The sequence below is a fragment of the Hylobates moloch genome, unplaced genomic scaffold, assembly GCF_009828535.3.
Source record: "Hylobates moloch isolate HMO894 unplaced genomic scaffold, HMol_V3 SCAFFOLD_1, whole genome shotgun sequence".
Taxonomy (NCBI): domain Eukaryota; kingdom Metazoa; phylum Chordata; class Mammalia; order Primates; family Hylobatidae; genus Hylobates; species Hylobates moloch.
This window is the reverse complement of record NW_026652276.1, coordinates 83,609,636-83,631,250: the sequence shown is the minus strand read 5'-3', so window position 1 is coordinate 83,631,250 and position 21,615 is coordinate 83,609,636. Positions and strand designations below refer to the sequence as shown.

At 42.5% G+C, this 21,615-nt stretch overlaps 1 protein-coding gene and 1 non-coding gene across 7 annotated transcripts in view; one reads left to right on the top strand and one right to left on the bottom strand.

The window, feature by feature from the left end:
* Window positions 1–21,615, top strand: part of TANC1 (tetratricopeptide repeat, ankyrin repeat and coiled-coil containing 1) — a 264,732-nt gene that overhangs the window by 52,203 nt on the left and 190,914 nt on the right. The gene's annotated exons all lie outside the window — the stretch shown is intronic.
* Window positions 6,828–6,934, bottom strand: LOC116809792 (U6 spliceosomal RNA). The gene has a single exon (XR_004369977.1). It is a non-coding gene; the product is annotated as a U6 spliceosomal RNA (small nuclear RNA).

Here is a 21,615-nt window from a genome sequence, read left to right as displayed (position 1 = left end):
GAATAGGACTTTATTTTTTATTTTTACTTTTGAGATGGAGTCTCTATCGGCTAGGCTGGAGTGCAGTGGCACGATCTCAGCTCACTGCAGCCTCTGCCACCCAGGTTCAAGTCTCCTGCCTCAGCCTCCTGAGTAGGTGGGATTACAGGCACGTGCCACCACACCCAGCCAATTTTTGTATTTTTCGTAGAGACGGGGTTTCGCCATGTTGGCCAGGCTGGTCTTGAACTCCTGGCCTCAAGTAATCCGCCTGCCTTGGCCTCCCGAAGTGCTGGGATTACAGGTGTGATTATAGGTGTGAGCCACTGCACCTGGCCTTAGAATAGGACTTTAAAGTGATTTTTTTTTTTCCTTCAGAAAAAGTCCCACCAAAGAAATTTAAATATATGCTGTGTGTAACACATACAAACCTAAACTTCTTTTTTTCAATAACAGCCACAGTATTTATGACATACTTACTGCATGGTAGCCACTGTGTGAAGAGTTTTACATGCCTTATTTTTTTAGTGTGAAGTCAACTAAGAAGTTGTGAATTTGAACTGAATTTAGATTCAGAAAGGCTTGAACATATCTAATACAACGCACTGGCTTTGCCTATGAAGCTGCTCAGGGGCAATGAATTTAAGAGACTAGTCCAAGGTCATACATCTGTTGTAGGTACAGCCAGAACCCTTTGGACACACACATCTGCTGAGTTATATAGACAACCTTCTTGGACACACCTCTGGTGTGGGGCAGTCAGTCTCCTTTTTCCTGGCCTCGGGTCCAGTTGTGTCTTTTTAGATACTGTGGTGCTTCTACTTTAATCTTTCCATCATCTGTGGAAAGGTAGGGTTAAAGTGTAATATAATATGTCACTCATATGCATCTTCTGAGCTACCAATCATTACTAGGGTATTCGAAGTGGTTTGCTAGTACTGGTGTGGATTTGGATTGTCTTTTTGCCTCTGTGAGATGCCTGGAGTTAGCAGTTACCTGTGGCCAAGAAAAGACCGTACTTCATTAGAACAGGACCCTAAACCAAATGATCTGATCATCTTATAGATAATACAGTAAATGAGAATGTAAGGAGAATTTTAAACTTTTTTTTAATGGGTAGTTTACACATAATGATATAGTAATCATCACATTCATCTCCTTGACTTTTGTCCTCTTAATTTGATAGGTAGACATCAGTGGTTTTAAGATCAGTTTCTAGTGGGGAGGGCAGGGTTTGTACCCTTCTCTCATTCAACAGAAAATCATTTAGGCTTTTCTTTTAAAAACATAACCAAAGTAATCTAAGCTTCTGGTAGAACTTGTTAAAAATAGGGAAGTAGCTGGGCAAGGTGGCATGTGCCTGTAGTCCTAGCTACTCAGGAGGCTGAGGCAGGAGTAGCAGTAGAGCTCGAGCCCAGGGATTTGAGGTGGTAGTGAGTTAGGATCATGTCTGTGAATAGCCACTGCACTCCAGCCTGGGCAATGTAATGAGACCCTATCTCTTTAAAAAAGAAAGAAAGAAAAAGTAATTTTGCATTCAGAAATTTGCTGTAGACTTTTTAAAATAAAATAGTAACTTAATTTAACAGAATACAACTGAAATTAAAATTAAATGAATTGCTGAACTTTGGTTAAGTTTTTTTCTCAAACTTTCAGTCTTTTCTGCTTTACTATACTGTCCACATGCAAGAGAAGTATAAATAGTATAGATTGGCTTATAATTAAGGGCTAGAGTCTGCTATACAGGTCATAAGTCCAAGTTTGAGGAGGAATGGAGAAATCTCAGGGACATGGAAAGTCCCATTTAAAAAATTAAAAACCTTAAAGCCTGTCTTAAATTAAGACCGCTGAAAAATTTTCAAGATAAATTAATGGAGAGATCAATGTCTTTTTCAGTGTTTCAGAACTGTGGAAAAAAAGAGCTCTGCTACTTAGAAGTTGCTTTGAAATCCTGGTATACATAACTTTACTCGTTCCCAACAACCTTTGGTGGTATTCATGTTTTTATCATTGCATACTGTTGAAGGCTTATGGAGTAATGTCACTCTGGAGGTGACACTACTTATCAGAGGAGTGGCCAGAATGCCACCCTTTCTCAACTGGCACTCTTGTTATCCCATTCACAGTTGCAACTTGGGAGTTAAGCAGGGAAGCCCTCTGAGCAGTTCAGAATGTGTAATACATGTATAGGGTACACACCAGCGTGTATGCACCTTTTTCCTAAGTGTGTGCCCAGGACCTCTTGTTTTTGATCTGGAAGCCACTTGAATTCAGGATGTTTGTTCCAGGGTTCTATTCATAAGAAATGACAAGCTGGAAATTAGAAGTGGAGGTGGGGCAAGGCACGGTGGCTCACGCCTGTAATCCCAGCACTTCGGGAAGCCGAGGTGGGCGGATTGCCTCAGGTCAGGAGTTTGAGACCAGCCTGGCTAACATGGTGAAACCCCATCTCTACTAAAAATACAAAAATTAGCTGGGCATGGTGGCGCATGCCTGTAGTCCTTGGGAGGCTGAGGCAGGAGAATCGCTTGAACCCAGGAGGTGAAGGTTGCAGTGAGCTAAGGTCGCACTACTGCACTCCAGCCTGGGCAACAGAGCAAGACCCTGTTTTTGAAAAATAACATAAAAAATAGAAGTGGAGGTGGCCTGGAGAAGCTGGCATGCCTGTCTGGGTAAGGTCATCAGCTTGGGAAGCACACAGGCTGTGTAGCTCGACAGACCTTCCTAAGATCTCTTGGCAGGACAACAACTGGGTTTTTGATGACTTTGGGCTAGGTCTTGTTCATGACCCAAATATTCATCAGGTGCATACTATACCAGGTGCTGGGTGTGTGATAATAAACAAATTAGGGTCCCTTCCTTGTTCACAGCCTAAGAGGGCACATGGTTTCATATATAAATATAAGATAGTATACTAAGGATTACATAATGGGATGAGTGGCATATAGTGGGAGCATAGGAAAAATTGAGACTTCTGCTTCCAAGTGAAAGGAAGTCACAAATATCAACACTTTGTCAATCTTGTTTCAGTAACCCTACATTGCTTTTTTTGTGTGTGGTCTTGGGGAGTGACTAGGAGTTGTCCAGGTGGAATAAAAGGACATTCTAGGTAGAGAGAGAGAGATATCTGTGTAAGTAAAGTGGACAGAATCTGACAAATTTTAGAGAAAACTTTATACCAAATGGGTAACCCATGGCCTTTTTTTTTTTTTGAGGCAGAGTCTCGCTCTGTCACCCAGGCTGGAGTGCAGTGGTACGATCTTGGCTCACTGCAACCTCCACCCTCCCGGCTCGAGTGATCTTCCCATCAGCCTCCTGATAGCTGGGACCACAGGCACATACAACCACGCCTGGGTAGTTTTTTGTATTTTTGGAAGAGACAGGATCTCGCCATTCTGCCCAGGCTGGTCTCAAACTCCTGAGCTCAAGCAATCCTCCCACCTCGGCTTCCCAAAGTGCTGGAATTACAGGCGTGTGCCATGGCCCCTGGCCACCCATGGCTTTTAAAAGTCATTAGAGAAATTGTAAAAAAATAAGTCCGGGTGTGGTGGCTCACACCTGTAATCCCAGCACTTTGTGAGGCCGAGGTGGGTGGATCACCTGAGGTCAGGAGTTTGAGACCAGCCTGACCAACATAGTGAAACTCCGTCTCTACTAAAAATACAAAAAATTAACTGAGTATTATGGCACATGCCTGTAGTTCCAGCTACTTGAGAGGCTGAGGCAGGAGAATCACTTGAACCCAGGAGGCGGAAGTTGCAGTGAGCCAAGATCGTGCCACTGCACTCCAGCCTGGGTGACAGAGTGAGATTCCATCTCAAAAAAAAAAAAATTGTCAAAAATATACAAGTAATGAGGCATATAAGAAACCATCATGTATCTACCAACAAGCTTCACAAATATTAACACTTTGTCAATCTTGTTTCAGTAACCCTACATTGCTTTTTTGTGGTTGGAGCAGTTTATTTATTTTGTATTGTATATATTTAAGGTCTACAACATGATGTTTTTGTATATAGTGATGTGCTACAACATGGCATGTATATACAATGGCGGTCCCATAAGATTATAATAGGAACTGGAAAATCCCTATTGCCTAGTGACATGGTAGCCATTATGTTATAGTGCAGTTACCTTATTTTTAAAATAAATTTAGTGTAGCGTAAGTATACAGTGTTCATAAAGTCTACAGTATTGTATGGTAATGTCCCAGGCCTTTACGTTCACTCACTGACCCACCCAGAGAAACTTGCAGTCCTGCAAACTCCATTTGTGGTAGGTACTCTATGCTGCACTGTTTAAAAAATCCTTTAGGCTCGGTGCAGTGGCTCACACCTATAATCCCAGCACTTTGGGAGGCCGAGGCAGGCGGATCACTTGAGATCAGGAGTTCAACACCAGCCTGGCCAACATGGTGAAACCCCGTCTCTACTAAAAATATAAAAATTAGCCAGGCATGGTGGCACGTGCCTGTAACCCCAGCTACTCAGGAGGCTGAGGCAGGAGAATCGCTTGAATCCAGGAGGCAGAGGCTGTAGTGAGCCAAGATTGCGCCACTGCACTCCAGCCTGGGTGACAGAACAAGACTTCATCTCAAAAAAAAAAATCTTTTAGATCATATTTAGATTATATTTTTACTGTGCCTTTTCTATGTTTAGATAACACAAATGCTTCCCATTGTGCTACATTTGCCTACAATATTCAGGACAGTAACATGCTGTTCTGGTTTGTAGCCTAGGAGCAATAGGCTCTAGCATATAGCCCAGGCTTGTGGATTTGTGTAAGTACACTCTGTTACATTCGCACAGCAATGCTGATGCTGAATCCCCCACCTTCCATCCTCTATCCCCATCATTAAGCCACCTATGACTGTACTTATTGATACACATATACATAGTGAAGTCATAACTATGGTCAGGAAAATTAACATTCCCATTATCTCATATAATTACCTTCCTTTCTTGCTTTCTTTTTCTTTCTTTCTCTTTCTCTCTTTCTTTTCCTCTCTTTCTTTCTTTTCTCCTTCCTTCCTTCTTTTTTCCTTTTCTTTTCTTTCTTTTCTTGTGGTAAGAGTACCTAAAACCTACTCTGTTAACAAAGTACCACTAAGCAATACAATGTTATTAACTATTGCCTTCATATGTACATTAGATCTCCAGACTTACTCATTCTGCATAACTGCAACCTTGTAACCTTTGACCTATATTTTATCCCCAGCAATTTAAAGCAAATCCCAGACATTATGTAATTCCCTTTGTAAATAGTATGTATCTGTAACTCAATAAAGATCCCCCCATGACATTAACACAAAACAAAATGAGGATAATTCTCTAATACTCGTCAATACCTAGTCCATACATAGATTTTTCCTGTTAACACAGGTTTCAGTATCTAAGGGATTCATTTTTTTTAGCACAGTAAGTTTTTCAGGGATGTTGGATACATGGGGCTTTACTATAATACCATATTTTTATTTATTTCTTTGAAATGGTATACGATTTATTTGGTCTTATTTCTGATCATTTAACTAATCAGGTTGGCCCCAATGGAGGGCTGTGCCTTAAAACTTTCTTGATTGCTTGTTTGTCATATAGCAAGGACTTTTCAGGGATTCAGTGAACATTCAAATTCTGAGAGCTAGATTATAAATGGCTTAGGGAACTCCAACCAATTCCTTTGATTTTGCTTCAGTGTTTTTTGCTATTTATATTTTTATTGTTTGTAGAGACAGGGTCTCACTCTATCGCCCAGGCTGGAGCGCAGTGGCATGATCATAGCTCACTGAAGCCTCCAGTCCTGGGCTCAAGTGATCCTCTTGCCTCAGCTTCCCGATGGCTAGGACTACAGGGGTACCCATAATTCCTAGCTAATTTTTAAATTTTTTGTAGAGATAGTGTGTTGCTGTTGTTGCCCAGCATAGTCTTGAACACCTGGCCTCAAGCAGTCCTCCTGTCTTGGCTTCCCAAAGTGCTGGGATTACAGGTGTGAGCCAGTGCGTCTGGCCTTGCTTCAGTTTTTAGCTTCTAGTGTTTAGTTCATGTCCTCCTCGGCCTTTAAAAGCTGTTGCCTAGCATGCCTTCTTGGCGTGGACCAGCTCAGTGTCCTTACTCAGATGCTTGTAGCAGTCCCTGCAGCCTCAGCTGATACTTCAGGGTTGGGCCTATGTTGCCCTTTTTTTTTTAGGCTTTCCTCGATGACCTCAGCTTCTTTGGCTTCCTCTTCGTTTCCATTTCTCCTACCCTGCACTCTAGCCTTTAATTATGTGCTGTTTTCCATTGCTATAACTGAATCCCCGAGAATCAGCAATTTATAAAGAAAATTTATTTCTTACAGTTCTGGAGACTATGAAGTCCAGTGTCTTGAGGCTGCATCTGGGAGGGCCTTCTTGCTGGTAGGGCCTTCTTGCTGGTAGGGCCTTCTTGCTGGTAGGGACTCTCTGTAGAGTCCTAAAGTGGCTCAGAGTATCCTGAGCCTGGTACATGCTGCCAGTCCTTGCTGCTTGTACCTTCTGGAGTGCTGGGTTGAGCTGCACTTGGGGTCGCTTGAGCCACAGCTGGGGTGGCTGAGGAGTGCTGCACTGGGATGCAGAAAACAGAGACCCAAGGGGACCCTGGGCAGCAAACCCATGAAGGGTGCCTGGGTTATTCTCCTGAAACCATTCCGCCTTTCTAGAGCTCTGGGCCAGGGATGGGAGGGACAGCCTCAAAGATCTCTGAAATGGCAGGGGTCTTTTTCCTATTCTCTTGATAATATCATCTATCAATAGTAATCTCCTTAACAAATGATCACCTAGCCACAGCCTTGGTTTCCTCTCCTAAACACACTTTTTCACTCTTTTTTTTTTTTTTTTTAACATGGAATGCTTCATGAATTTGTGTGTCATCCTTGTGCAGGGACCATGCTAATCTTCTCTGTATCAGTCCAGTTTTAGTATATGTGCTGCTGAGGGAAGCGTCTTTTTCACTCTTTATGTGGCCAGGCTGCAGAGTTTTGAAGTCTTCCCATTCTGTTTTCCTTTTAATTATACATTTTGTCTTTAAGTCATTTCTTTGCTCTCACATATCACTGAATGCAGTCAAAAGTAACCATGCAATATCCTGAATGCTTTGCTGCTTAAATATTTCTTCTGCCAAATATTTTAGTTTATTGCCCTCAAGCTCTGCATTTCACAAAGACCTAGGACATGGACACAATTTAGCCAAGCTCAACACATTGTCACACAATGTGACAAGGATAGCCTTTAGTTTCCAATACTTTGTTCCTCATTTCCGTCTGAGACCTTGTCGGAATGGCCTTTACTGTTCAAATTTCTACCAACATTTTGACCACCACCACTTAAGCAAATCTTGAAGAAGATTCAGACTTTCCCCTAGCTCTCATCTTCTGAACCCTCATCAGAATCTCCCCTAATGCTCCACTTATAGCAATTACAGGCTTTTTCTAGCTTGCTCCCTCAAACCCTTCCAGCCTCTACTCATTGCCCAGTTTCAAAGCCACTTCCACGTTTTCAGCTATCTGGTATAGCAATGACCCCATTCTTGGTACCAATTTTTGGTCTTAGTCTGTCTCTTGCTATAACTGAATGCCACCTTCTGGATAATTTATAAAAAAGGGAAAATTATTTCTCACAGTTCTGGAGGCTATGAAGTCCAGGAGCATGGTGCTGGCATCTGCTTAGCTTCAAATGGGGGTCTTCTTCCTGCCTCATAACGTGGTAGAAGGTATCACACAGCGAGAGGGCAAGAGTGTGCATGTCAGCTCAAGTCTCTCCTCCTCTTTTTTCAAGCCCCCAGTACTATCATGGGAGCCCCGTCCCGATGACCTCATCTCATCCTTATTTCCTCCCAAAGGCCCCACCTCCACTCCACATATGAATTTGGGGATTACGTTGCCAACACATGAAAGTTGGGGGACACATTCAAGCCATAGTATATGCTAATTTTTTTTTTCTTGATACGGAGTCTCACTCTTGTTGCCTAGGCTGGAGTGCAATGGTGCAATCTCACCTCACTGCAACCTCCACCTTCTAGATTCCAGGGATTCTCCTGCCTTAGCATCTCAAGTAGCTGGGATTGTAGGCACACACCACCACACTTGGCTAATTTTTGTGTTTTTAGTAGAGACGGGGTTTACCATGTTGGCCAAGCTGGTCTCGAATTTCTGACCTCAAGTGATTCGCCCACCTTGGCCTCCCAAAGTGCTGGGATTACTGTTGTGAGCCATCATGTCAGGCCTAATCTTTACTGTTTCTACTTCTCTTGTGTGTGGACAAAATGAAACAGTAGAAAGGACAAGAACTTTGAAGCTAATATAATCTGAATCCTTGAGTTTGTATCCTCATATTTAAAAAAATTGTGGTTACAAAACACATGAGATCTAACTTCTAACAAAATTTTATAGTGTACAGTGTTGTTAACTTATAAGCACAATGTTATACAGCAGATTTCTAGAAGTATTTCATCCTCTGTGACTGAAACTTTATATTCTTTGAACAATTCTCCATTTTCCTCTCTCTCCAAGCTCCTGGCATTCACCATTCTGCTCTGCTTCTATCAGTTTGATTATTAATTAATTATTATTATTATTGTTGAGATAGGGTCTCTCACTCTGTTGCCCAGTCTAAAGTGCAGTGGCTTGATTGTAGCTCACTTGTAGGTTCAAACTCCTGTGCTCAAGTGATCCTTTCAAGCAGCTGAGACTACAGGCATGTGCTGCTATACACAGCTAATTTATAGATTTTTTTGTAGAGATGAGGAGCTTGCTGTGTTGCCCAGGCTGGTCTGGAACTCATGGCCTCAAGTGGTCCTCCCAAGTCAGCCTCCCAAAGTTTTGGGATTACAGGTGTGAGTCACAGTGCCTGGCTGAGTTTGACTACTTTATATACCTCGTAAGAGTGGAATCGTGTGCTGTTTGTCCTCCTGTGACTGTTTTATTTCTCTTGCATAATGTCTTCAAGTTTCATTCATGTTGTAGCATGTATCAGGATTTCCTTTTTTTATGGCTGAATAATCCATTGTGTGTATATATCACATTTTGTTTATCCATTCATCTGTTAGTGAATATTTAGGATGCTTCTACACTTTGATTATCGTGAATAATGCTGCAATGAACATGGGAGTGCAAATAGCTCTTTAGGATCCTGACTTCAATTCTTTTGGATAAATACCCAGAAATGAGATTGTTGGATCGTATGCCTCACTTTTTAAGTGAAGGTTTGTAATATGGAACATGTGCATTGTTCCATGTAATGCATGGCATACAGAGTGGGTTCTTTCCTGTCTGGGCACCCTCTTTTGAAACCAAGTGTCCATATAGTTTGAGTATTTTCACTGTGGTTTATCATAAGTACTTAGGATTTCTTGCTTAACTAATGCCTTATAATTATTTTTTAGAGACAGTCTTGCTCTGTCCACCAGGCCGGAGTGCAGTGGCACAATCATAGTTCACTATAATCTTGGACTCCTGGGCTCAAGCAGTCCTCCCACGTCAGTCTTCTCAGTAGCTAAGACTATAGGTGCATGCCACCACACCTAGTTAATTTTAAAAATTTTGTGTAGAGATAAGTTGTTTTGCCCCGGCTAGTTTTGAACTCCTAGTCTCAAGTGATCCTCCTGCCACAGCCTCCCAAGTAGCTAGGTCTACACGTATGTGCCACCATGCCTATATTTTTAACATAGCGATATGGGGTCTTGCCATCTTGTCCAGGCTAGTCTTGAACTCCTGAACTCCTGTTCTCAAGCAATCCTCCTGCTTTGACCTCCCAAAGTGCTGGGATTGTAGGTGTGAGCCACTGTACCAGGCCTCTTTACTATTTTTGATCATATCTTCAATAACACTGAGAATTATTTTGGAGAGAAGTCAACATTTCCCCACAAAAACTCTTTTATTCACTAGTCACTCACAGCAGCTGTGTCACCGAGGAAGTGTTGACACTGCTTTTGGTTTTTAAGTGACTGTGTGTTATTCCTTCCCAGGGGTGAAAAAAAAAATTGCAAGGTTGGAATTTTCTGGATTGTTAACAAGATCAAAAAGCAAAGATACAAAGCCAAGGGGGGAATGTCTTTCTACGGAATGGTGGTAGAAAGCAAAAAATGCTAGAATTTTGTAGGAATTAATAGGTATTACAAAAATAATCTTTGACCAGAAAAGGAAGGTTGCTCTTTTTTGTGTTATTCTAAAGTGTAGTACAGTTTAACCAGCTAGGGTTTTTAAGGTTGTCTGGATTTTTAAAGGATATTGATAAAAATGCACATACACGTTTAGCTTTCTTTTAGAAGATGACTTGATTTCCTAGGACAGAAGTTATTTCATAGTTGTAATTTCAGTAACCATGGATGTTAGCTTTGAAGTGGTTGATAAGAAGCTCTCTGATTCTCCTCTATTCAGAGAAGACACAGTTGTAGCCATTTCTCTGATTTTCCTCAGTTTTCTCCTTAGAACTAGTAAAAGAGGATTCAGTGGCTTCAGCATACTCAAAGCCAACATGGGGGTGTTGAATTCTCCAGGAAAAGAGAGATCCTGTTTTCTCAGTTTGTTGTTGGGGTTTTGTTTTTGACATTTTTTGACAGCTAAGATCAAGATCTCGTGACTTGTGTTCTGGCCAGAGGACCCTCAGCTTTTTGTGATGAGTCATTTCCTAATGAGTCCTGAGGCACTGGGCTTGAAACCCCCATCTCAGAGTTGCGGGCAGCAGATCCAGCCACTGCAGCTGGGAGGGAGTCCAGGTGTCAGGAGGAAAGGGCTGAGGTCTTCAGGGCTGGTGGCTCAGGGTATATGAGTAGCCTGACACAGGCACCCATGTCCCCAGACCTTCTCTGGCCATATGGATGCAGAGTGACCTCTAGTCCCCTGGAAGATTGCCAAGAGCAAGGCAGCTCCTCGGCCCCTGAGGAGTTAGCAGCAGATTATCCAGAGAGGGTCTCAGGCTCCTTATGAGAACTGAGCTAGAGGGTGATTTAGGCCTGTGGAATGCAGGAGCAAGAAAGCCAAGTTACTAGATACAAGGTCAGGGCCTGCCTGTTAAGCAGCAAGAGCAACTTAGCCAGAGCTATTTAAATCTCTATCTTAGAAATTCCCGCTGGGTTGAGCCAGCAAGGGGAGTGTGGGGGCGAGGGTTAAGAGGCTTCAGCTGTGGGGAAGGACGGGCCGTGGACACTGAAAACAACAGCCCAGGCCTGGATGTCCTGACAGCCTAAAACTAAATAGAGAGGTTTTTAGTGTCCTGGTAGGTCATTTCAGCCTGCTTGCAAGTGAATGGGTCTTAGGGTGTAAGGTACATATTCAATGATGAGCTTGAAAACTGAGAATTACTTATGTGAATCTGGAAGTGGATGTAGTTTTAAATTCAATTTAGACAAAACAAATTCCTCAATTTTTCCCAAGGGTAAATTATAACCGTATATTACAGAACTGTCAGTTAAATTCATGAAAGTACTCTTTACCAAGCCTGAGGCAAATTGGTGCTTTCGAGTGCTATTACTTATCGAGAAATAAGTATATAAATCAGAAAGCTGAGCTTTGGAAAAAAGAAATAAATATGAAGTCACCCAGTAATCCATTCTGAGTAGATGAATGATTAAAGATATGTGAGGTGAGGTTGCTTTAGAGCAAGGGAAAACTCACCCTAGCGTCTGTGGTTCACATGCACATGCATAACAGTACAGAATTTATTCCTTGGCTCTGTATGTCATACAGATTAGATTCCAAAGTCAACTGAAGCCTGCCTTACTGATCACAGAATCCTAACATTTAAACCAATTTTATCATCTTTAAGAAAGTTGGAAACTTAATACCTTTAGAGACTACAGAAACGCTTAGGCTGTTTAAAAACACTCTCATTCAAATACCTTCTTCCCTAAGGTCATATGGCCCTGGGGTATCTGGGCAGATTGAACTGGCAAAGATTCAGAAGGCTTCATTGGTGACTTAGGAGGATATAGGGGGCATGTCATCAATACAAAGGCATAGTCCATCTGCTCAAAGAAGTTTATAATCTGGTGAGGAGCTTTACTCACAGATACCATAAGAAAAGATAGATGAGAATAATGAATGGGAGAGTACTCAGATGGAAGATTCCAGATCAGAATGGCAGTGCTTTTGAGAAAGCCTGTCCTGGTTTCTGTTGGTGTTAGAGACCACACAGAGACAGCACATTGCAGTTGGATACAGTCCCCATTCCTATTTTTGAGGACATTTGGGTCTTGGGGACTGAGGTTAGCCATGTGGACATCTCTCCTGGATATAGTGGCATTAGATACACTGTGAGCAAAGTAACCTTTTCTTTGTGCCCAGGATCACCTTTCAGAGCCAAGAATTGTGCTGCTTTTAAATGCTTTTTTTTGGTGTCCTTGCATGCATTTGGGGATTGAAAGGCTGTTAAAATATAACAGTCTGTAATCTACTGTTTTGAATTTTACAAATTCTCTCATGTCAGTCGCAGCTTCTCAGGGCTGTCATTGTGCCCACATCTAACACTGTCCCTCCATTCTCTTAACTTACAACGGTCTGGGAAACCACATATTCTCTCCTGTTAGAATTGAATCTGAAAGACAGTGGGAGGGCCCTGAGGGAGAGCCTGTGAAGAGGTGTTGGGGGATGGTGTGGGGGTTAGGAGGTTCCCTTCTGCATTGTGCATGAACTGAGCCCCAGATTTTGGCAGCTTTGAAGACTTATTTGCATCTTGGTTCCTGGTGTTTTCTGGATAAGTTGAGGTTGCAGAATATGACTTCTGTCTTTGATAGGCCTCCCCCTTTTTTCCTCCTACTCTTGCCTGAATCAATTTTGTTACGGAAAGAATGAAAGTTTTCTCAGGGAAAATGAGAAGAAGCTGAATGGAGGAAGACCCAGGGCTGAGCAAGCCTTGACTGGTCCGTCAGCCATTGTTCGTACAGCCAAATATACTGAGCCCTGCAAAAGGTTCAGTGGGATGCCACGGACCCTGTCATCAAGAAGCCTAGTCTGTGGTTGGGAGAGAGAACAAACAGACCTGAAACTCCCCATTAAAAGTAGTGGTTTTGCATCTTGTGTGAGATCAGAGAAGAGTGATTTAAGTCAGGGGCTTGGTGTTGGGAGGGTGGGATCCAAGTGGGATTCAAGTAAGTGGCCATGGATGAATTTGTGAATCACCAGTTAGGAAGTGGCAGAGGTTAGGGACAGATGTAGCAGCACAACTGAGGAACTCATTTCAAAGGAAGAATCGTAAATGTATGACTGGTTCACAGACTGTTGAGTTGTGTGGTTGATGAAAACGCAGTCTCTTGGGCTCCAGGTGTGATTGCCCATGGGCTGCGGGAGAGAGGAAGTGCCCAGGAGCAGCCCAGGTTGCTCTAGTACAGATGGGATACACTTTGGGAAACATTGGTAAAGGATGGGTAAGGCAAAGCGGATGAATTTCCTTCCCATGAGAGACAGAAATTGGGGAAGCCATCCAGACTCAACAGCCTGGTGGTTGTCCCTCCTCTATTACAGAAGAGCAGGTAGTAAGCAGGTATCCCTAAGAATGACGGGACATGGGAGTGACAACAGGATTAGCACCTCAGATGGAGCCGGTGTTCCCGCAGGCTTCGGCCCAGGTTCTTTCTTATGCAGCCTCTGTCACATCTCAAAACATCATGATGCTCATGAAATCAAGGTCACATTCAACCTGCATGTGCGCCAGCTGGTTTTATACCAAGGAAAGCTCTGTTCTTCAGGCACCGTGGCTCTAAGTAGTTATCCTTGAATGCGTTGTGCTTTGTCAAACTTGGTGAGCAAGAAAATATGGATCCTCAGTAAAAAAACAAAAACCCTATCAGGACTATTAGAAAAACGAGTGAAATCATAGTGGCAAATACAGTGGTTCAGTAAATTCCTCACATCTGAAAACCATCATATCACTTCTCATATAGTTAACACTTAATGGAAATATTCTTTACAGATGAGCTTTGAATTGCTGCCTCTTGGCCCTGCCTCCACCTGCCAAAGCAGCCGGACTCCATGCAGGGCTCACTTAGGGAATGGCCTAATCTGTCCCTCCTCCTGCCTTCTCCCTTGGGCCACACCTTGCACTCACTCCAGCAATCATCACCTGCAAATCATTATTCACTCCAACTTTCTTCAGCTCTCTTCCCTGGTCCATTTGCTTTTCCCTCTCTCCCCTGTTTTTGAGGCATAAATATTTCCCACCTGACCCCATCGGGAGGACAAAAGAAACAGCTGGGAGTTGGTCAGGTGTAGTGACTCTCAATCCTGGCTACACATTAAAATCAGCTGGTTGGGTTTGAAAAGCACCAGTGGGCCCTATCCCCAGAGATCCCGTTTCACTTCTTCTAGGCATCAGAATTTTTAAAGCTACCTAGGAGATTCTCATGGGCTGTGGGATGGAAAACTGCCTCAGGGTGGTTGATAGGTGTAACAGTACTAGCAGGACACCTGTCTCATGGAAATGGAAGCTGAAAGACTTGGGATGGAAATTGGTATGTTTAATGCCTTTTGCTACTCAAGCCCCAAATGTAGGACAGATCCCCGCGAAGTTCTCCTCCTCCCGTCTTCCTCTGTTATGTAAGCCTGCTTTCTATTAAGCAGCAGCATTCAAAATGAAAGAAGAGCTTTCTTTTGTTTGCTTTAGGATTTCTGTGGTATTGTTTCCACTGTGCTGCGGTTGAGTGTGACTTGAACGTCCTCACGAACTCACCGATGCTGGCTTTGCCTGAGTGGCCTTCGTCACGTTGTTTAACCTCTCTGGGCCTCACATTGTAGTCAAAGCAGTATTCAATGCTGCAGAACCCTTTACAGCTGGAGGATTTGGACCGTCACATGGAATCGATGGAGACATGCTTTGGTCCATGAACACATACAGTAGCCTTTGTCTTGTGGTCTGAGGAGGCCCAATGCTAGGCTATGGAAGGGTACTTGGGAGAAAAAAAATTTTTTTGATGAATACTTCTATTGGATAAACAACTTTGAAGTGTGTCTGTTCATCCTTGCAAGAAAGTGATGACCACGAGGTAAACTGTAATAATTCTCTATGAAGTTTTTTTTTGAAGGAGTCAGTGGGAAATTAGATCTGAAAAGAAAAAGCTATTGATGGGCATTTGAAATTCTCATTCAGCTAGTCTCTAACCTCCTGTGTTTTAGGTTTCATAAAAATTCCCACAATAAGTATATTTTGTCGTCTTTTACATGAGAATATTTCGGGGTGTAATGCTCATTTTTTCAAAACTATCATGGGCCCAAATGCTGGGTTGTGCATTGAAAAAGGCGTTTGAACATAGGAATGCCAAAACAGTAAAAGTTCATAATTTTTTTGCTAATCTAAAATTGATTCTGAAGAACAACAGCAACAAAAATCTCAAGGCATAGTTTCCTGAGTCGGGTAGGTGACCTGGCTGTAGTTGTACGTAACCTCTCAAACACCACTCAGTTTCTCTGGTCTCACTGACCTTCCTTTTTCCTTTCTGTAATTACTAAAGAAGGCTCTTAAAACCCATGTAGGACCAAATACAGAATCTAAACTCTGTGATCTCATCACCACAAAAACAGGCTGGAGGGACAGTCTTCCTCCTCTCAGGAAGCTGCCTCCCTTGAGATCTCTGCGACTCTGTAATTTATAGTGGTGCCTTTGTAGCTTTAAACTCAGGAAGGACTTTTCCCCTGCTGCCCTTACAGAAGTTTTATAAATGGGTTGCTGTAGGTGGGGAAGAGGCCAGAGAGAAAGTGCATGTCTATGTGTACGTGACCTGTTAGATTTAATTTTAAGGGTGCACACGCATCTGTGGGTCCTCCGGACAGAGGGTCTGAGAGCGGGCATGCTGTGAGAGCGGGCGTGCTGTGGGCTGTGATGGGTATTCTTTCATACTTGTCTGTCAGTTGTGGTTAGGACAGATGAGAAGCCTGCCTTTTCTGCTGAGGTGTGCTTTATGAAAGGAGACTTGGCTGAAGGACACGCAGCAGCTGGGAGACGATTCCCTTCCTGGCTGCCAGGGCCCTCTCCCTTTTATGAGCCTATCCTGGGAAACCTCAGGTATTTGAGCTACGACTGTTCACCAGGTGGTGCTCTCCTGCAGTGAATGCTTATATACTATGCCAGTGAGGTCAGCAACTTCATGTAGGAAAAACTTAGGGTGCTTAGAAGCTCTTGCAGCATTTGCAAGCTGTCGCTGAACGTGAGTTGAGGCTTAAAAAAAAAATTATTATTATACTTTAAGTTCTAGGGTACGTGTGCACAATGTGCAGGTTTCTTACATATGTATACATGTGCCGTGTTGGTTTGCTGCACCCATTAACTCGTCATTTACATTAGGTATCTCTCCTAATGCTATCCCTCCCCCCTCCTCCTGCCCCATGACAGGCCCTGGTGTGTGATGTTCCCCGCCCTGTGTCCAAGTGTTCTCATTGTTCAATTCCCACCTACGAGTGAGAACATGTGGTGTTTGGTTTTCTGTCCTTGCGATAGTTTGCTCAGAATGATGGTTTCTAGCTTCATCCATGTTCCTACAAAGGACATGAACTCATCCTTTTTTATGGCTGCATAGTATTCCATGGGGTATATGTGCCACATTTTGTTAATCCAGTCTATCGTTGATGGACATTTGGGTTGGTTCCAAGTCTTTGCTATTGTGAATAGTGCTGCAGTAAACATACATGTGCATGTGTCTTTATAGTAGAATGATTTATAATCCTTTGAGTATATACCCAGTAATGGGATGGCTGAGTCAAATGGTATTTCTAGTTCTAGATCCTTGAGGAATCGCCACACTGTCTTCCACAATGGTTGAACTAGTTTACAGTCCCAGCAACAGTGTAAAAGTGTTTGTGTTTCTCCACATCCTCTCCAGCACCTGTTGTTTCCTGACTTCTTAATGATCGCCATTCTAACTGGTGTGAGATGGTATCTCATTGTGGTTTTGATTTGCATTTCTCTGATGACCAGTGATGATGAGCCTTTTTTCATGTGTCTGTTGGCTGCATAAATGTCTTCTTTTGAGAAGTGTCTGTTCATTTCCTTTGCCCACTTTTTGATGGGGTTGTTTCATTTTTTCTTGAACATTTGTTTAAGTTCTTTGTAGATTCTGGGTATTAGCTCTTTGTCAGATGGGTAGATTGCAAAAATTTTCTCCCATTCTGTAGGTTGCCTGTTCACTCTGATGGTAGTTTCTTTTGCTGTGCAGAAGCTCTTTAGTTTAATTAGATCCCATTTGTCAATTTTGGCTTTTGTTGCCATTGCTTTTGGTGTTTTAGTCATGAAGTCCTTGCCCATGTCTATGTCCTGAATGGTATTGCCTAAGTTTTCTTCTAGGGCTTTTATGGTTTTAGGTCTAACATATAAGTCTTTAATCCATCTTGAATTAATTTTTGTATAAGGTATAAGGAAGGGATCCAGTTTCAGCTTTCTCCATATGGCTAGCCAGTGTTCCCAGCACCATTTATTAAATAGGGAATCCTTTCCCTGTTCCTTGTTTTTGTCAGGTTTGTCAAAGATCAGATGGCTGTAGATGTGTGATGTTATTTCTGAGGCCTCTGTTCTGTTACATTGGTCTATCTCTCTGTTTTGGTACCAGTACCATGCTGTTTTGGTTACCGTAGCCTTGTAGTATAGTTTGAAGTCAGGTACCATGATGCCCCCAGCTTTGTTCTTTTTGCTTAGGATTGCCTTGGCAATGCGGGCTCTTTTTTAGTTCCATATGAACTTTAAGGGAGTTTTTTCCAATTCTGTGAAGAAAGTAATTGGTAGCTTGATGGGGATGGCATTGAATCTATAAATTACCTTGGGCAGTATGGCCATTTTCATGATACTGATTCTTCCTATCCATGAGCATGGAATGTTCTTCCATTTGTTTATGTCCTCTTTTATTTCGTTGAACAGTGGTTTGTAGTTCTCCTTGAAGAGGTCCTTCACATCCCTTGTAAGTTGGATTCCTAGGTATTTTATTCTCTTTGTAGCAATTGTGAATGGGAGTTCACTCATGATTTGGCTCTCTATGTCTGTTATTGGCTATAGGAATGCTTGTGATTTTTGCATATTGATTTTGTATCCTGAGACTTTGGTGAAGTTGCTTACCAGCTTAAAGAGATTTTGGGCTGAGACGATGGGGTTTTCTAAATATACAATCATGTCATCTGCAAACAGGGACAATTTGACTTCCTGTTTTCCTAATCAAATACGCTTTATTTCTTTCTCCTGTCTGATTGCCCTAGCCAGAACTTCCAACACTATGTTGAATAGGAGTGGTGAGAGAGGGCATCCCTGTCTTGTGCCAGTTTTCAAAGGGAATGCTTCCAGTTTTTCCCATTCAGTATGATATTGACTGGGAGTTTGTCATAAATAGCTTTTATTATTTTGAGATATGTCCCATCAATACCTAATTTATTGAGAGTTTTTAGCACGAAGGGCTGTTGAATTTTGTTGAAGGCCTTTTCTGCATCTATTGAGATAATCATGTGGTTTTTGTCTTTGGTTCTGTTTACATGATGGATTACATTTACTGATTTGCCTATGTTGAACCAGCCTTGCATCCCAGGGATGAAGTCCACTTGATCATGGTGGATAAGCTTTTTGATGTGCTGCTGGATTCAGTTTGCCAGTATTTCATTGAGGATTTTTGCATTGATGTTCATCAGGGATATTGGTCTAAAATTCTCTTTTTGTTGTGTCTCTGTCAGGCTTTGGTATCAGGATGATGCTGGCCTTATAAAATGAGTTAGGGAGGATTCCCTCTTTTTCTATTGATTGGAATAGTTTCAGAAGGAATGGTACCAGCTCCTCTTTGTACCTCTGGTAGAATTTGGCTGTGAATCCGTCTGGTCCTGGACTTTTTTTGGTTAGTAGGCTATTAATTATTGCCTCAATTTCAGAGCCTGTTATTGGTCTATTCAGGGACTCAACTTCTTCCTGGTTTAGTCTTGGGTGGGTGTATGTATCCAGGAACTTACCCATTTCTTCTAGATTTTCTAGTTTATTTGCATAGAGGTGTTTATAATATTCTCTGATGGTAGTTTGTATTTCTGTGGGATCATTGGTGATATCCCCTCTATCATTTTTTATTGCATCTATTTGATTCTTCTTTTTTCTTCTTTATTAGTCTTGCTAGCGGTCTATCAATTTCATTGATCTTTTCAAAAAACATCTCCTGGATTCATTATTATTATTATTTTTTGAAGGGTTTTTTGTGTCTCTATTTCCTTCAGTTCTGCTCTGATCTTAGTTATTTCTTGCCTTCTGCTAGCTTTGGAATGTGTTTGCTCTTGCTACTCTAGTTCTTTTAATTGTGATGTTAGGGTGTCGATTATAGATCTTTCCTGCTTTCTCTTGTGGGCATTTAGTGCTATAAATTTCCCTCTACACACTGCTCTAAATGTGTCCCAGAGATTCTGGTATGTTGTGTCTTTGTTCTCAGTGGTTTCAAAAAACATCTTTATTTCTGCCTTCATTTTGGTATTTACCCAGTACTCATTCAGGAGCAGGTTGTTTAGTTTCCATGTAGTTGTGCGGTTTTGAGTGAGTTTCTTAGTCCTGAGTTCTAATTTGATTGCACTGTGGTCTGAGAGACAGTTTGTTGTGATTTCTGTTCTTTTACATCTTCTGAGGAGTGTTTTATTTCTGGCTATGTGGTCAATTTTGGAATAAGTGTGATGTGGTGCTGAGAAGAATGTATATTCTGTTGATTTGGGGTGGAGAGTTCTGTAGATGTCTATTAGGTCTGCTTGGTGCAGAGCTGAGTTCAAGTCCTGGACATCCTTGTTAACCTTCTGTCTCATTGTTCTGTCTAATATTGACAGTAGGGTGTTAAAGTCTCCCATTATTATTGTGTGGGAGTCTAAATCTCTTTGTAGGTCTCTAAGGACTTGCTTTATGAATCTGGGTGCTCCTGTATTGGGTGCATATATATTTTGGATAGTTAGCTCTTCTTGTTGTATTGATCCCTTTACCATTATGTAATGGCCTTCTTTGTCTCTTTTGATCTCTGTTGGTTTAAAGTCTGTTTTATCAGAGACTAGGATTGCAACCCCTGCTTTTTTTTTGCTTTCCATTTGCTTGGTAGATCTTCCTCCATCCCTTTATTTTGAGCCTTGGGGTTGTTCTTCTCAAGGAATATCTTTGTGGTGTTCTCTGTATTTCCTGAATTTGAATGTTGGCGTGCCTTGCTAGGTTGGGGAAGTTCTCCTGGATAATATCCTGAAGAGTGTTTTTCAGCTTGGTTACGTTCTCCCCGTCACTTTCAGATGTACCAATCAAACGTAGATTTGGTCTTTTCACATAGTTCCATATTTCTTGGAGGCTTTGTTCATTTCTTTTTACTCTTCTTTCTCTAAACTTCTCTTCTCGCTTCATTTCATTCATTTGATCTTTAATCACTGATACCCTTTCTTCCACTGGATCAAATTGGCTACTGAAGCTTGTGCATGTGTCATGTAGTTCTCGTGCCATGATTTTCAGCTCCATCAGGTCATTTAAGGTCTTCTCTATACTGGTTATTCTAGTTAGCCATTTATCTAATCTTTTTTCAAGGTTTTTAGCTTCCTTGCAATGGGTTTGAACATCCTCCTTTAGCTTGGAGAAGTTTGTTATTACTGACTTTCTGAAGCCTACTTCTGTCAGCTCGTCAAAGTCATTCTCCATCCAGCTTTTTTCCATTTCTGGCAAGGAGCTGCATTCCTTTGGAGGAGAAGAGGCATTCTGGTTTTTAGAATTTTCAGCTTTTCTGCTCTGGTTTCTCACCATCTGTGTGGTTTATCTACCTTCGGTCTTTGATGATGGTGACCTACAGAAGGGGTTTTGGTGTGGATGTCCTTTTTGTTGATGCTGATGCTATTCCTTTCTGTTTTTTTAGTTTTCCTTCTAAGAGTCATGTCCCTCAGCTGCAGGTCTGTTGGAGTTTGCTGGAGGTTCACTACAGACCCTGTTTGCCTGGGTATCACCAGCAGAGGCTGAAGAACAGCAAATATTGCTGCCTGATCCTTCTTCTGGAAGCTTCATCTCAGAGAAGCACCTGGCTGTATGAGGTGTCAGTTGGCCCCTACTGGGAGGTGTCTGCCAGTTAGGCTACACGGGGCTCAGGGACCCACTTGAGGAGGCAGTCTGTCCATTCTCAGAGCTCAAACACTGTACTGGGAGAACCACTGCTCTCTTCAGAGCTGTCAGACAGGGACGTTTAAGTCTGCAGAAGTTTCTACTGCCTTTTGTTCAGCTGTGCCCTGCCCCCAGAGGAGATGTCTACAGAGGCAGGCAGGCCTCCTTGAGCTGCGGTGGGCTCCACCCAGTTCTAGCTTCCCGGCTGCTTTGTTTACCTACTCAAGCCTCAGCAATGGTGGATGCCCCTCCCCCAGCTAGGCTCTCACCCCTTGCAGCTTGATCTCAGACTGCTGTGCTAGCAGTGAGCAAGGCTCTGTGGGAGTGGGACCTGCTAAGCCAGGCGCAGGATATAATCTCCTGGTGTGCCGTTTGCTAAGACAGTTGGAAAAGTGCAGTATTAGGGTGGGAGTGTCCCGATTTTCCAGGTACAGTCTGTCATGGCTTCCCTCGGCTAGGAAAGGGAATTCCCTGACCCCTTGTACTTCCTGGGTGAGGTGATGCCCCGCCCTGCTTTGGCTCGCCCTCTGTGGGCTGCATCCACTGTCCACCCAGTCCCAATGAGATGAACCAGGCACCTCAGTTGGAAA